The following is a 16,535-nucleotide window of genomic DNA, read 5'->3' as shown; positions in this document are numbered from 1 at the left end:
ACTCGTTTAGACACTGCGGTTATTTGTAATTGTGAGGGCCTGTAAAATGTTTCCGTATATATAAGCTTTCCAGCTTCCTGATATACCTTCTACAGACTAGACCGTCTTTCACGTACTAGGCCACTGATGAAGACTTTGCGTCAAAATGTGTTTGGTTTTGGTTTTATTTCGTACTGGTTACTTCTGGTGTTGTAGGACATTACTAGCACAACAATATTGTACTTTCCTTGATTGTTTTAATATATGTCACAGATAAAATTATGCCAGAAGATATTTTTGTATCGATTCTTTATCATCACCAGTTAGCCCAATCCAGTTGTTGTATTCTCATATCGTTCAGGGTTGGGACACATTTCCTGTTTTGTTTAAAATGGCAGCCCAGCCTGGGCCCCCAACCTTAACATTTGCCACAATGCTGAGGAGTGGCGCCAAATTTAAAATGGCAGCTCAAAGGCCCAATTGGCTGTTGTGGGGGCCCCAGGGCAGGCACTGGCCTGTTGGGGCGCTGGATGTCGATGACAGGTCTGACTTTACCTCATAACGGTTGGCCCTTTGTACCTGCCAGTTACACTACAGATGGAGGGTGGCCATATCTCCTCCTTTACTAAGGGCAGTCCTCTATTTGAAGGTGTCCTCTACTTGTGGCGCAGAGTGGTAGGCGGCAGTATTGCAACCAAAACTCTCCCCACAACCTGAGTTCGATCCCAGCGGAAGCTGGTTTTCAGGTAGCCGGCGCAGGTCGACTCAGCCCTCCATCCTTCCGAGGTCGGTAAAATGAGTTCCCAGCTTGCTGGGGGAAAGGTAGTTGGGACTGGGGAAGGCAATGGCAAACCACCCTGCTATAGTCTGCCAGGAAAACGCCGAGGAAAAACAGCGTCCCTCTAGGGGTCAGTAATGACTCAGTGCTTGCACAAGAGGAACCTTTCCTTTCTTTTCAGTCCAAGGCTGGTTTAAAGATAAAGAACCATCAGAAGGGAGAGCGGGCAGGGGCCTTGGAGTTAGCCATCTACGGTTAACACCAGGACAGCAGACTGCGCAAAACACACAGGGCAGCTGGTCAGTCTTTCCCCACCATGGCAAAATTATATTGTATTTCTATTTAAATTATAGTAATGGTTTCTAAATTTGCATCTATGCATATATAAGTCAGCATATGTGAACTTTATATGTGCCCTCTTTGGTCCTCTCTTTTGGCGATACGTAAGTGGCCCCCCCCTTACATGGATAGCAATGTCTGTGTAACCTGTGCAAGCTATGCAGCCAGTATGGGCAGGATTTGTACTACGAGCCTATCCTCCACTTTTCAAAAGGTATTTAAAAAATAATAATCAAGGTCTCTACTTCGTTTGCTTTCTGCCATCTCAGTTTACTGTACAGTACAGTACACAAACGCCAAGTCAATAGCATGAGAAAATGTCACCTGGCTGGGCTTCCTGAATCAGCACCTTTGATGTGACTGGGGGAGTCTGGGATCTGAAATGGTTATGACTCCCCAGGCAAGAACCAGTTAAGAGTTCTGACTGGTTTGGATGGAAACCCAGAGCGGATTCACCGCCTCACTGACATCGGAACCACCGGCCTCCACTGTTCAAAGGAAATATCAGCTTGGTGTAGAGTGGAAGTGAAAAAGGCATATTCCACGGTTGGGAATTTTAGGAAAAGAGGTGAAAATAAATCAGCTAGTGTCACAATGCCCTTAAATCCTTGCAAAAATGGAGTTGCTGAGAAGATGGAGGGTTCATTTCAGTTTCCACTGCAGCCTCTTGCACTGCTGAAGTGGTGTGTGGAGAGTGACTCCCACATGTGATATCGCATCGTGTGGAACAGCAGTGAAGCAGCCTTCCAACTACTCTCCTATAGCCAAAATCCCCAGCCCAGCCTAATTTTCCTGCCCCATTTGTGGGTGGTAGAACTGCAGAGGCCAATTTGACGTTTTTTGCGGGGTGGAAGCAAAGTTTAGGGTTGAGGAGTGACTAGAATCATAGAATCATAGAATAGTAGGGTTGGAAGGGGCCTACAAGGCCACTGAGTCCAACCCCCCGCTCAATGCAGGAATCCAAGTCAGAGCATTCCTGACAGATGGCTGTCCAGCCTCGTCTTGAAGGCCTCCAGTGTGGGAGAGCCCACCACCTCCCTGGCTGCAGAATGTTCTTTTAAGCTCGGGGCCTGCCGTTATTTTTACCCAGAAGCCCCCATCACAGTGACACAAGGTCATCATGCTAAACAAACAAAAAGCAACCACCAGCCTTCAACCACTGAGGGGAGAATTCTGGGGTGGGTGTATTTCTTCCCCCCTACCCCATTTCTCACATCCCACTCCTGAAATTTAATGAAAGGGTCCAACCCCCTTTTGCTTCCTGCCTCCCCAGTTTTGAAGCAAATGTTCACAGCAGAGGACCACCAAGTTTAAACATTACCAGTTCCATCAACCGCATCCCAGCCAAGAGACGCCGAATTGTGACGCTTCAAGTTGTGCGCATCGGGCACCCATCAAAAGTGGGGAAAAGCTGGTCCAATCTTGACCAAAATGCACAAGGTGACAACTCAACATCTCTAAAAATGTCGGCTCTGCAAGAAGAAATTGCTGAGCTGGCATACGGTCTCTGGAAACAAAGAACATTGTGTGGTTTCTCGTAACTGTCACTGGCAAGCGCTCTTCCTATTCCACCTACATTCCCCCTCTCCCATCCCCGCCCCACAAGGGTCAAGACCTGGCTCTGTCAATATCTAGAAATAATCTTGCCCTTCAGATATGCTCCTCTGAATGCTTTCATTGTTTGAGCTCATCAGTCTCAAAATGGAAGCCTTGCAAGAAAAGTCATCTGTTACCTTCCACCTGTCATGCTGATTATGATTAGGTGGCAACAGGTGTCGGCTACAAAAAATGTTGCGGTCTGTCCCCATTCCCAAAGACAAACACTTTTGTACAGGGTGCCAACCAGCTTGGACCAGGAACCTTGCTGTCCTACTCAGGACATCTTCTTTTTCTTTCCCACTCCCCTGAAGTCTTCACTTGCTGTGCTATATCAAGCTAGAGGGACCAGGTTTGGGCTGGCCGCTAACCCTGGACCTGAGCATTTTATAGCAATATGGGGGGGGGGGAGTCATTTCTGGAGGGTGGTAAAGAGAAAAGTTTTATTTTATTCTTTCCTTGTAGCAGCCCCTCCACCAGGAAGTTTACGAACGTTGTTAGAGGTCTGAGCAGGTCATTTTGCTCTTCCTTTCCACCGTTTCCGGTTTTCTCCTCCTCCCCGCAACTGACATTTCAACATGCCATATGTCCTTGACGCTCACATGTCCTTGGCGGGCTGGTTTGTTTATGTATTTATTTACATTTTATTTTAATTTACAAACTTATCTTCTGTGTACCTAAAGGGTCCCCTGAGTATATAGAAGCCATTAATTTGCTTTGGGATGGGCCTGTTTCACTCCCAGACTTGTAAGGCAATCAATCCACCCGAGTTCTCTTTTAGAGGCAATGATACATAAAAGGGGCTTCTATGGGACCTGATCTGTTATAGCAATCCAGGGAGCCACAGTGGAGAGATGGGCTTCTTTGGAATACTTTATGGAATACAAATCATTGGACTGTTGCTGTCCTGTCTAAATTTGTCGCCTTTTTGCTTCAAGGTGTATTTATAGGGCATGACCTAACCAAAGTGAAGCAGTGCCTGGGCAAGTTAATGTGATGACATGGAACATTCATGAATATTCAAACTTCTCCAGAAACAAAGCTGTCAGAATATTTACAGTCCATTATCTGTGAGGAAAGGGAAATTTGTCAGTTTGGCTGGGCTGGGTTTAAAGCTACATCTCACAGGCCCCACTGAACATGGCGGGGCTCTCGCTCTCTCCCCCACCCCCAACAATGCCTCTGGAAATAACACTATATCATGATGTAGCATTGTTCCTAGGAAGTCATTGCGGGAGGAAATGTTGGACTTCCAACTGCTGAACGCTGCAGCTTCATCACCACTTGCACCAGTGGAGCAGTTGAGTTAAAGAATCCTTTGCTCCCGACATCCCTGAGACGAGCCATGCTGGCTGGGACTGATGGGAAATGTCATCCAAAAAGGAGGGCACCAGGTTGGAGAAGGCTGTGGCAGAACACCTGGAAAGGGCTAAAGATGTTAGCCATTCCTGAATGCATTGAGGTGGCCCCAATGACGATGAAGAAGAGCAAGCAGATCCAATACGGGGAAAGACCTAAATACACTGTCTGTGTTTAGAGACGCTAACATGACAGCAGCACCAAAATGCTTCTTGTAGTCTATAATAACAGCGGAGCGTATATATATATATATATAATTAGTTAATTGCGGCAGTTTAAATATTTGGGATTTCTGTAGATTCTACAGGTGGAGTCTGTTTAACTAGTCTAGACTACAGGATGTACCCTCCTGTAATTTCCTTATTGTTTGATCACAAACAAATAAAAACATAGAAACGGGACGCTGAACAGACCTTCAGGCTGTTGTTTTACGCAACGCTCAAAATTGGATGTTCCATTTCCCGCTCCTCAAATGTGCATGTGAAACACGCATTGGCTGGAATGTACAAATGGTCTCCCTCGGTGCTTTGGCTAGAGAGGCTCTGGGCCCTGTAGCCACTTAACAAGATCAGCTTCGGATGGCCTTCTCTCTGTCCCATCAGCCAGGACAGCTAGGCTGGTGAGGACGAGGGAGAGGGCCTTCTCTGTGGTGGCCCCCACTCTGTGGAACTCCCTCCCTAGGGAACTCCGCCACCCCCCCTCTTTAATGATCTTCTATCACACATTAAAAACATAGTTGTTCAGGAAGGCATTTGGGGTGGGTTAGGGTATTTTTAGAAATATGATGTTTTAATGTAGAATTGTTTTATTGTTTTAAAAGTGTTTGTATTGCTGTAAATCGCTCAGAGTGGCTGGGTGACCGGCCAGATGGGCAATTAAGAAATTTAATAAGCAAATAAACAAACAAACTGTTTTTAAAGGGAACAGGGATAAGGCCATCCTTTGGCTAAAACTGGACGTGACATCCGAGGCTGAGGCTTGTGGATTTCATAAAGGCAGCTGGTGCAGTGACAGAGCAGATGTGGAGAACCTCTTGGGATTGGGGAGTGGCATTTGCTCCACCGGGAACCCTTTGGGGGCTGCACCCTTCCCCCATCACAGGTTGCTCAAATCCTGGCCATTCTGCTGGGAAACAGGAAACGTGTGCCTTGTTTCCTGGCAGAATTGTGCTCCCGACCGCCTGCCATTTGCTGGGATTTCTGCAGGGGCATGGCAAGTCCTGGTAGCAGCAGAAAGTATTTGGCTGCAGCCGAGGGGTGGAATCGGGGGGACACAAATGCCCATGGCTGACTGCACGTTGCTCACCCTTGTGGTTAGGGATGTACGGACTGTGTAAAATCCGCTCCATCTGTGTTTCACGGATTGTCAGGCACCTTTCATTCTGTCATCCACCCACAGACGGATGCGAATATTTTTTTCGTCATGCAGAAAAATACAGAAGTATGTAAATATTTATGTAAGTATGTATGTAAGAATTTACATAATTTACCTCAGTACGTAACATTTAGTGTATTGGCCCCCATTCCATTCAACGTTTCCTCAGCAGAAACGGATATATTTTCCTTTCGGATTTATATGCGTACATTTCAGGGAAGTAAAAAAATCATCCGAAAGTTCGCAGACTTCGCACAGCCTGAGGGGGGCTCTCCGCAGTGGATTCCACCGGTCGGATTCTTAGAAATCTGAGCTCATTTCAATCCACCCCCAATTTCTCCAGTATCCCTACTTGTGGTAGCACATCAGACTAGGAGGACCTTGGAGACCCAAGATCATCTCTGCATGCAGCCAAGAGGTTTGCTAGGTGACTGTGGGCCAGCCACGCTCTCTCTGCTTAATCTACCATTCAGGGTTAATGTGCATGGATAAAACAGGGGGGCAACCATGCCCACTGCTCAAGGTCCTTGGAGGAAAGGCAGGATATATGTGAAAATTAAAGAAAGCTGCCTAACTCACCCCATCTGCTCAGAACTAATTTGAGCACTAGTCACTCTTCTGCTTTCTCTCCTGCATGGAAAAGGTGTTCATCAGGGTCTCAGATCTAAAGAGACTGTTAGGCTCTGTTCAGTTGCTGTCTGTCTGTCTGTCTGTCTGTCTTCCTTCCTTCCTTATTTTTAGTTCTGGGAGGGCCTCCCCTCCCTTAACATTCCCATTGCTCAAAACGAAACCCAGTGGCCAGCCATAACTGCAGAGGGAAGGGGAGCTGAGGGCACTGGCGCCATTAGCAGGCACAGGTCTAGGGCCCTCCTAGGGTTGGAGGAATCTGCAACGGAATCAAATGCGTTTGGAGTTCTATGAATCCAGCCTACAGAATCCAGCTTTTCCCAAGTTGCACAGATTCTGTGGCCTTGCGTAACCTTAAAAAAAAAAGAAAAAAGAGTTTTACGCAAATTTAGTAGTAGAAAATATGCGGGGGGAACCCTACCAGCCAAAAATGCGTATTTTCCCCATAGGCTAAAGCATGAAAATACACATTTGGAAGGGGATTTGCACTTCTTCGTAAGCATGAATTTGTGCAAATGCAGATTTGCACGAATTCAGGAAATTGGAAAAAGTCAGATTCTGTGAATGAGCAGACAATGGAACGAAAGGCACCTGGCAATCCACAAAATGCAGACCGAATGGATTTTACAAAATCCTTGCATCCCTAGGCCCTACAGCCCACAAGGGCCCCCAGATAACAGTGGTAGTGAACCATGACACCTTTTCCTTTTTAAGAAAGACTTTTCACAGTGGGCACACTAAGGAGTGAAACTTCAGGCACGTCCACCATCTTCATTGGCCCAGAACCCTTCTCCATGACATACTGGTTTTCTGTGTGCAGTGAGTGAGTGAGCTTTGGTATGGAGGAGCATTTAGTGATGTAATTCCCCAACTACTGTCTGAAGTGGTATAGCCTGATACAGGTTTACGACCTGATCTTTTTTTAACTGGAGATGCCAGCCAGATATTGAAACTGGTACCTTCCGAATGCAGTGCAGTTGCTCTGCTGTTGAGCTACAGTGAACGCTGCAGCTCAGTTTTTCTAGAACAGTTACTCATGCAGTACTACAGCAGGAAGCCCTCACCTTGCCAAGAATATTTAACAAAATTAAAAGCAAAGTCTACTCTAAAATAAATAAATACATACATACATACATACATACATACAGGCAAATAATCACATGGGTTATTATGAGGATAATAACAATGGTAAGGCATTAAAAAAAAAACCCTTTAAAATGTAAAAATCAGATTTTTCACATGACATAAGACCTGAATGAGGAAGAGCACAAACTCCTGACTTGGCTTCTGCCTTTTGCTTAGCAGAGGGACTCATGGGTATCCCATAACGGCAGTGCTAAATCCTGGATTTCTCCATGGTTTTCTGTAGGCAGCCGTCACCACTGCCTTGGTGGGAGGAGGGGGGAAAAAGTCATGAAAAGAAACCAGAAGCCCTTTCTCCAGAAAATGGAATGGTCAACCTAGAATTGTGGGTTTTTTAAGTCTACAGGGCCAGCAGCTCAATGTACAGAACTATTTTGTTTGTTCTAACATGGCTTCAGATTGGCTCCAGAAAACCCCTCAAGATCTGTACACCGTAGATAGATACAGGAAAGTAAATAAGCATAAAGATCCTCAAGCTTGATCTATAATTTCACCTCATTAATTTCCCCCAGGTTTGCTCCTTTGGACTCTGGACCCATTTACTCCTGTCGTGCTTGGAACCTGGCTGCACTGAAGTAAAAAGAAAAACATCAGCAGATCCCATTAAATCTCCTATGTAAAAAAGAGGCTGCTGATTTGGGAGAAGAACCCTAAAAAACAGTATCCTAAGAGACCCGGCTTTATATTACATTATCAGTGAACTGCATCCTGGGTGTATCTAATAAATCTATTAAGATGTTAATCATCAGTGTATTAATTGCTGCAAAAATCAAATTGCTTGGCATTGGAAGAAACCTACAGTCTCTAGGGTAGATGAATGGTTGATAAAGGTTCTGGAAATTGCTGGGATGGATCAACTGATATAGAAAGCAACCCTATGGTCCCTGGGCAAGCATCCCAGGAACCATAGGATGGCTCAGAAAACCCCTCAGAAGGCGGAGTTGGAAATCCGATCCCAGATCCCTCTCCTTCACAGCCAGCACAGAAAGAACCACACTGGCTTCCTCTCCTGGTCAGAAAAGCAACCTCAGGTAGGGGAAAAAGGGGGGCGTTCTGGTGTGCGGGGAGGGGAGGAGACTGGATAGGCCAGGATATGTGTTATCCTGTGCCTCCTCCAGCCTCCTTCCCTCACCCTCTGAATTGCCCTTGCTAGATGGGCTAAAAAGCCCATCTAGCAGAAATCACCCAAGACAGAGGAGGGGAGGTGAAGATTACTTTCAGCCTCACAGGGCATAGGAAACTCAGAAGCTTCCCAGTTCAGGGGCTTCCAAGTGGTGAGGGCACAGTCAATAGAACTGTGGCCTTATTTATTTCATTTCTATCTAATCTTTCCGCTCCAAACAATAAAATGGTACTCAAATCAGCTAACAATAAAATCCAGCTTCACAAAGTTTCAATTAAAGTATAGCATAAAAAATAAATTTTAAAAAATGAAAAACACAGCAATAAAGAAATGACAAGCACCAACTAATTAAAACCCAACCATAGGACACGGCTGGTCTGATTATGGGAATCAAACCATTTTTCTTATTTGTTTTTGGTAAAGGCAGTCATTTATTATTTTTTGGAATAACTATTATGAGTTATTGGACATGTTTGTATTTGGAAGATAATTAAAATGAATTACGAGTAAGGGCATAATCCCATGCATGTTTAGACAGAAAAAGTCCTACAATTCCCAGCATTCCCCATCCAGTCATACTGGCTGGGGAATGCTGGGAGTTGTAGGACTTTTTTCTGTCTAAACATGTGCAGGATTTAACCCTAAGTCAATTGATTTTTGGTTTATATTTCCATGTGTTTTTCTCTGAATAAAATTGAACTGGGGGGGGGGCAGGAGAGAGAGAGCCCCAGCTTTTAGGCTCAGGAAGTTGTCTTACACTGAGTTGGTCCATTGGTCCATAAAGCTCAATATCACCTACACTGACTGGCAGCATGTCTCCTGGCAACAGTACCATTGTGGTAGGACTTTGGGACAAACGCCTGGAGCCCTGCTCAGCAGAATGAGCTGGAGGGGTCCCAAATATAGCAGGATTGCTTACCATATTTTGAAGTAAGTCAAGGAATGTCCACTAACATCTAAAGAGGAGAGTGTGTGCGCATGTGTGAGTCCATTAAGTCCAGAGTCTAAAATTACCTAATTGCACGCTTGTCTCCAGAGTTTCACATGAGCCCTTCCTGGCCTTACCTGGAGACACTGGGGATTGAATCTGGGACCTTTTGCGTGCAAAACATGTGTTCTACCCCTGAGCTACAGCCCCGTCAAAGGAGCTGACCTTTGGCAAGAAAGAACAAATTGCTGCTGTAACTGTAAGTGCTAAAGTTGCCGTTTGCATAGCATTAATCAAAACCTAAAAGGTTGCACAGGTGTACCTGAATCGGCAATTGCTCAGGGAGAAGCACCTGAAACAAGGCCAGCTTATTCAGCCACGCAAGCCGCACATCAGTCAGCATAATAGGATGTCTCCTGAGTGCTGGTTTCTGTAAATTGTTGTCCCAATCTGTAGCACCTTTATGCGCCGTTTGAAAGACAAATCGCTCCATTTGGCATTGCTGCCAAACAGCTGTTTTGTTTTTTGATTCAAGGAGAACTGGACTAGAAGTCCCAAGGTAGATTTTCAGCTTGCCGACAAAGGGCAGAATCAGTTTTTTATTCACTCGTGTGCCATTACTGGAAGCTTACTTGTGATAATTTGCCACTGGTTCTCTAGTGTTATAATCTTTCATGGCTGCAGATAACACTGTTGATTTATAATGCAATCTAAGTGAGAGTCAGCAGTGATACAATGAGCACATTGTCCTTGCTGTGTTTTACATTTGACGGGGAGGAGAAAATACCTTGACGCGAGCAGGCAGGGTCATGAAATGAGCCCGATAATGAAGAACAGGGGGGAGAGTAGTCAAGGCTTAAACTGCAAAGTCACCTCATTCAGAGCAAGAAGACAAGCAAAACATCTAATGTGCACACTTTTGCACATCAGAGGGATTGAATTGGAGGGAGGACAAACAGTTGAGTGGTTCAACCAGGCTGCCCCAATGTAATGAATAGATAGGGAAGGTATTCCATCCAGTTTCATACCAGAGGCTTAAAATGTATGCTTAAGTGCAAATGCATAGCCTCCACTGGCTAGAATGTGCCTTTGAATAGTAACCATATCCATGTGCAAATACCGCAAGAGAACCTTAAAAGCACTTTTGACGAAAGCCATCTCGGGGATTCTCACCAGGAACGCTTTCAGTGATTTTTTAAAACTACGTACGTATGTATATATTTATTTACTTGATTTATACCCCACTTTTTCACCCCCCAAAATGGTGGTCAATGTAGCTAATAAAACCAAGATTAAAATAAACTTAATTAAAAACAATAATAAAAACAAGTAAATTAAAAACACTCAACTAAGAAAGAAAAGAACAACAGCCCAGCATCCAACCCAATAGAATTCACTGCAGCAACAGACCAGCTTACATGTCAAAGGCCTCCTTGAATAAAAAGATCTTTGCCTGTGGGTAGAGGGGCAGCAGAGATGGGGCCAACTTAGCTTCCCTTGGCAGGAAGTTCCAGAACCTGGGAGCAGCCACCGAGAAGGTCTTCTCTCATGTCTCCACCAAATCTGCCTCTGATGGCAGAGGGACCATGTATTTATTATTATATCTAGCCCATGAAGGAATACAAGGCCATTCCCAGCCAGATCCAGGCACTAATGACTAGATCCCAAACCACACAGCTTTATTGCTGCATTGCATACCTTTAGACCAAGTCCATCCTCCTCCTCTGTCATTTAGTTTGACATCTTTCCTTGCTTCCACATCTATGACTTCCTCAGAACAGGCTCAAAGAAGTGCTTGGGAATGCATTCCATGAGAAAAGCGTTTCACTGAGGAATGCCCTTGATGAATGAGAACTCCCCTGCTTGATCTGGGCTGGTATTTCCCATAAGAAAGCAAACCCAAAGGCATGATAACTATGTTCTTAAACACTCCCACAGCAATTGCAACATGTGACAATGCAAAACTTGGTACATCGAAATCCCAGGGAAGCATATGGAAGTGAAGCTGATCACATTCTCAGGCAAGCCAATGGAAACACCCCCTTTGACCTCAGCAACTGCAGTCATCAGATCTATCTATCTATCTATCTATCTTTAATTATAGGATATGGTTCTTTTATCATAGGTGAGACACTATAGTCCAGTTCAAACAACCAATCTTGTCAACCTGGACATACTAAGAGAGAGGGTTGGGCTGACCGTATGTCCTACTTTATAGAGGACAGTCCTGTATTTGAAAGCCTGCCCAGGTCAAGCCCAGTTTAAAAATAGAGAACCATCAGGTGGTCCTCAGAGCTGCCCACCAACAATTGGAGATCAGATCGGCCTTGGAAGGCTTTCTGTCTGTCCCATCAGCCAGGACAGCTAGGCTGGTGAAGACTAGGGAGAGGGCCTTTTCTGCGGTGGCCCCCACTCTGTGGAATGTCCTCCCTAGTGACCTCCGCCATGCCCCCTCTTTGATGAGCTTCCACTGGGCTTTGAAAACCTGGCTGTTCAGGTGGGCATTTGGGGTGGGTTAGGGGTTTTTTTAGAGCAATGTTGTCTTGTTCAGTTGATTATGTAAATTTGTTGTATCTTGTGTTGTTATTTGCATTGTACGCCGCCTAGAGTGTCCGGGTAGCTGGCCAGATGGGCAGCTAATAAATCAAATAGATAGATAGATAGATAGATAGATAGACAGACAGCAGATTGAGCAGACACAGACATCACAGACTTCCTCATTGAGGTGTATTGTATTTCTAGTCAAATGACTTATGTCTAAGTTTGCATCTGTACTTTTAAATTATCATATAATGTTTAATGCAAATCTGAGTCCTCTGTTTTGGGGGTGACACATTTCCTCTTCTTCTTTTGGGGGTGCTGCACAAGGGTCCACCCTAGAGAGGGCTGGGTTTGTGCCTACCGTCTCCTGACATCTGTATATCCAACCGGTGTGAAGTATTTGAGCAAGAGACTATGCCCTACATGGGGATGATGTGAGTTGAAGTCCAACCCACCTGGAGGACACAAGGGAAGGGAACACTTCTCTACAGAACACTAAAGGAACTTGCAGTGGGAGTGGGCAGAGGCATTTGCTTGGCCAGGGTTGGAAGTGGTGCTGGGCTACAGGAGATGGCCTTTGGCTTGATCCAGCAGATCTTAAATCCTGCCACAACCAGGTACATTTGTTCCAGTGCACAGGACACAGCTGCCAATTGCCACGCATGAGCTTCTCCTGCTCTCCTCCGACAATCTTGGTAGAATATTGTATATCTGCCCTGCCCTCTGCCCTACCAGCCACAATGAGCGCCAGCTGCCACTGGCCCCAGGCAAAGTCCAATTTTGGTGCCTCCTCCAATGCTACCATGATTAGTTCCTGAACAGCATGAAACAGACTCACGAGGGCTCTAAACACTCCGCATTGGCTGCGCACCCTCCAAAGTTAGCAAGCTGATTGGTTCAGCTCGCTCCTTCACACCCTGGGGGAAATATTGTGACTTAAAATGGCACACAAGTACAGCCTGGACAGACCAGTGCAGCACTTTCCTTTGCTGTCTGCCAAGGCTTGCCCAGATGCCATTGCTGCTGCCTTCCTGGGGGACATCAGATGCCCTGGATCTCTTGGCACCCTAGGCAACCGCCCACTGACCTCCCCCTAGAAACAGCCCTGTCCAGCAGGGCTCTGCGTATGAGCTACACAAAGCCTTTGCAAGCATGGATAGGCTCTGTGCAGAAGATCCCATCAGCACATGGAGGTCAGGAGGAGCAAAGGCAGCGGACATGATCCTGAGCCTGCATCTCCACTATGGATATAATCCAATACTGATATAATCCAATATGGATCTTCAATATGGATTATCCCCATATTGAGTTCTCACTCTAGATAACTAGCCACTAATGCAGGGATTCAAGAAGTACCATCCATAGTCTCATGATTCACGGTTTCCATCGTCTTGATAATTTTATTTGGACAGTGATGGCTTTGCCCCTCTCTCTCATTTATCAATTAAATGTATACACCATCCAGCTAGCAGATACGCTAGCAGGGCGGTCTACAAGCATAACACTTTTGGACTGCCCCCAAATAATAAAATAACAACCAAAACAATAAATACAACAACGGAACTATCAAAATATTAAAATATTAAATATATTAAAAATATTCAAGGCCCAACATGAAAGTTAATCATCAGAACAACAGATTAAAGAGTATGCGCACAATCTAGCCTGCTAGTTGAGGAATCTGGCATCTCAATGTATACAGTGAAGATGCCAGGTGGATTTCCCTGGGAAGGGCATTCTGCAGTTGGGGGGATGGGACTACAGGGAAGACTCTGTCCTTGCCAGCCCATCGCACCACTGTGGGTGGCACCCAGAGAAGAGCCTCTGAAGAGGACCTCAGCACATGGGCAGAAACATATGGAGCATGTGTTTGAGGCTTTTAACACTAATATGCACCAGCATAGATATTAATATTTTGAACCAATCACTCCATATTACTGGGTTGAGATTTATTGTCATAATGCTGTTCTCTCTAGGGATGTTGGAGAATTCTGCCACGGACTCCAGTGAGGCTGGATTCTTTAGAATCTGGCCCCGCGGAGTCCGTGGTGGAACGAGGCAATCCCCCCCACCACCCCGCAGAACCCCCTGGGACGGAGCCTACCTGGCTCCGGCGGCGGCAGCAGCTCTGGGTCGTCTTCCAGGCTGCTGTGGCAGCAAATGGTGTCCTGTGTAGGGGATGCCATTTGCGTCCCTACGCTAGGCTACGTATATATTTATGTAGCCTATCACGGCCTAGCGTAGGGACGCAAATGGCGTCCCCTACACAGGACGCCATTTGTGCCCAAAGCCTGGCAGCGGATGGAGGCCCTGCTGTGGATCAGCCCGGCCGGCGGCTCTGTGGACTGGCCACGGAGCGGAGCCGGCTGGGCAGGATTCTGGGGGGGGGGGGAGGACTGGATCGCCTCCCCCCCGCGGAACCCAGCGGAGCCAGGTAAGTGGAGTTTCGTACACCCCTAGTTCTCTCTCTCTCTCTCTCACCATATTAATGGAATATTATGGCCTCACTATCCTCAGGCCAGAAATTACTCACGATATCACCATGAGACTGGCATAGGACCGCTGCTATGACCAATAGCGGCACCAGAAAAATATTGGAGGAGGGCACAGAAGGCGCAATGTGCATTTTGGGCAGGAGCAAGCTTTGTCCCACATATTAGGTTTCTGACAAAGAAATAGCACTATACGTCACATTAAAATTCCCATCCTACACACATTTTAAGTGCTATTGATTTTGATGGAGTTAACTTTCCAGTAAGCACGCTTAAGACTTCTGCCTTATTGTAAGTTCCAGTTTAGGGTTCAGTTCTAATTTTTATCTGAAAAAGGCCTTCCCTTAAAGGTAACCTCAGAGGTCCAGAAATGGGGATGGGGCAGGTGGAGGCAGCTATATTTGAGTGGGAAACCTGCCCTCTTGCCTCCCCTCGGTGATGCCTATGTACATTAGAATTCAATGCCTTTATTGATAACATAACATCCATGCTGAATCAAGGGCCTGACCACACTTGGGACACTGTGTATAGTTCTGGCCACCACACCTAAAAAAAAAGATATTGTAGAGCTGGAAAAAGTGCAGGAAAGGGGAACTAAGGGCTCCATCCTATGCATGTTTAGACAGAAAAAAGTCCTGCAACTCCCAGCATTCCCCAGCCAGCATGATCAACAGGTTGGAGCAACTCCCTAAGAGGGAAGCTTACAACAGCTGGGCTTGTTTAGCCTGGAAAAAAGGAGGCTAAGGGGAGACATGATAGAGCTGTACAAAATTATGCATGGTGTGGAGAAAGTGGGTAGGGTGACATTTTTCTCCCTCTTTCATAATACTAGAACCCAAAGGGGTCATCCCATGAAGCTGACTGGTGGGAGATTCAGGACAGATAAAAGGAGGAGCTTCTTCACACAGCGCAGAGTTAAACTATGGAATTTGCTTCCACAAGATGCAGTGATGGCCACCAACTTGGATGGCTTTAAAAGGGGGTTAGACAAATTCCTGGAGGAGAAGGCTATCAATGGCTACTAGGGCTACTAGGCTGGAGGGCTTCAGGCTACCTCCAGTACCAGAGGTGGTATGCCTATGTACACCAGTTGCTGGGGAACATGGGCGGCAGGGTGCTGTTGCACTTGGGTCCTGCTTGTGGGTTCCTGGTTGACAGCTGGTTGGCCACTGTGTGAAAAGAATGCTGGACTAGATGGACCCTTGGTCTGATCCAGCATGGCTCTTCTTATGTTCTTAAGGGTCCATCTAGTCCAGTGTTCAGTTCACACAGTGGTCAACCAGCTGCCCACGGGAAACCCAGAAGCAGGACATGAGTGCAACAGCACCCTCCCACCCATGTTCTCCAGCAACTGGTGTACAGAGGCCCACCGCCTCTGGTTCTGGAGGGTAGCACATAGCTCTCCCGGATACTGGAGGTATCAGTGTCTTCTTGCTTCTGCTTATGCTCTGTTTGCATATTTATAAATGAAACAAATGTTACATATGCCACTTATATCTTCAGTGCTTCCCCATCCAATTGATCTTGGGAACTGGGGTGGGGGCAGGGCAAGGAAAGGATGACGGGTGAGCTTATTTGCACTTGTTACACAGTGTGTGAGCTTATAGGAGTCATAGGACTCACTGGCTCAGGCTGCAAGATCCTAAGATCTATAGAGCAGTACATGGAGTCACAGTTCTCACAAATGCGGCTTTGCAGCTTCAGGGCATCTGGATGACAGTGAATGCATCTGTCACCAAATGTACTACCCGATAGGTGTCTGGGATTTAACCAAGGAATGTTACAGTTCCTGGATAGCTGGGAATCCCTCTCCAGTCTTTGGAGTGTAATAATCAGCAAAGCTCGGGAATGTGACACCCCTCAACTACTGGGAGCGGGCTGAGAAACTGTTTGCAGCCAATTTTGAAGTTCAAATAAGGATCAGACACAGAATTGGGAGCTGCGAGCTGTTTGAAAGTGGAACACGTGCAGAGTGCATCCGATTCTCTGGGGCTTGGAATCAGGGCTGGTGGATTTCCTGCCTGTTGAAGGAGTGCCTGCTTGCTGTCACTTATGCTCTGTTGGCATATTTATACATAAAACTATTATAAATGTCGCTTATGTCTTCAGTGCTTCCTCTTCCAAGGGAAACTAAACCCCCTTGGGGCTGATCCTAAAACTGCTCACCTCTCGGGGAAGTGGGGAACACATAAGAGTCCATAAATGCTACCCATGTTTTGAGACAAACATATGCTACTGGCAGGATCAACTGGGTAA

At 46.1% G+C, this 16,535-nt stretch overlaps 1 protein-coding gene across 5 annotated transcripts in view; it reads right to left on the bottom strand.

Moving 5' to 3' along the window:
* LOC146338587 (synaptotagmin-like protein 2) overlaps positions 1-16,535 on the bottom strand; it is an 89,388-nt gene that overhangs the window by 67,945 nt on the left and 4,908 nt on the right. Inside the window, exon 1 of one of the 5 annotated variants that reach the window (XM_084814090.1) lies at positions 10,945-11,031. The exons of the other annotated variants lie outside the window; for them this stretch is intronic. The gene's annotated coding sequence lies outside the window, so the exon portion shown is untranslated. Of the gene's footprint in view, positions 1-10,944; positions 11,032-16,535 lie in introns of those variants that run through there. 5 annotated transcript variants of the gene reach the window in all.

This window comes from Heloderma suspectum, chromosome 9, assembly GCF_057233095.1.
Source record: "Heloderma suspectum isolate Gila_16-S chromosome 9, 16-S_ref, whole genome shotgun sequence".
Lineage (NCBI taxonomy): Eukaryota > Metazoa > Chordata > Lepidosauria > Squamata > Helodermatidae > Heloderma > Heloderma suspectum.
Note: the sequence above shows the minus strand (reverse complement) of the source record. Positions and strands in the feature narration are given on the sequence as shown.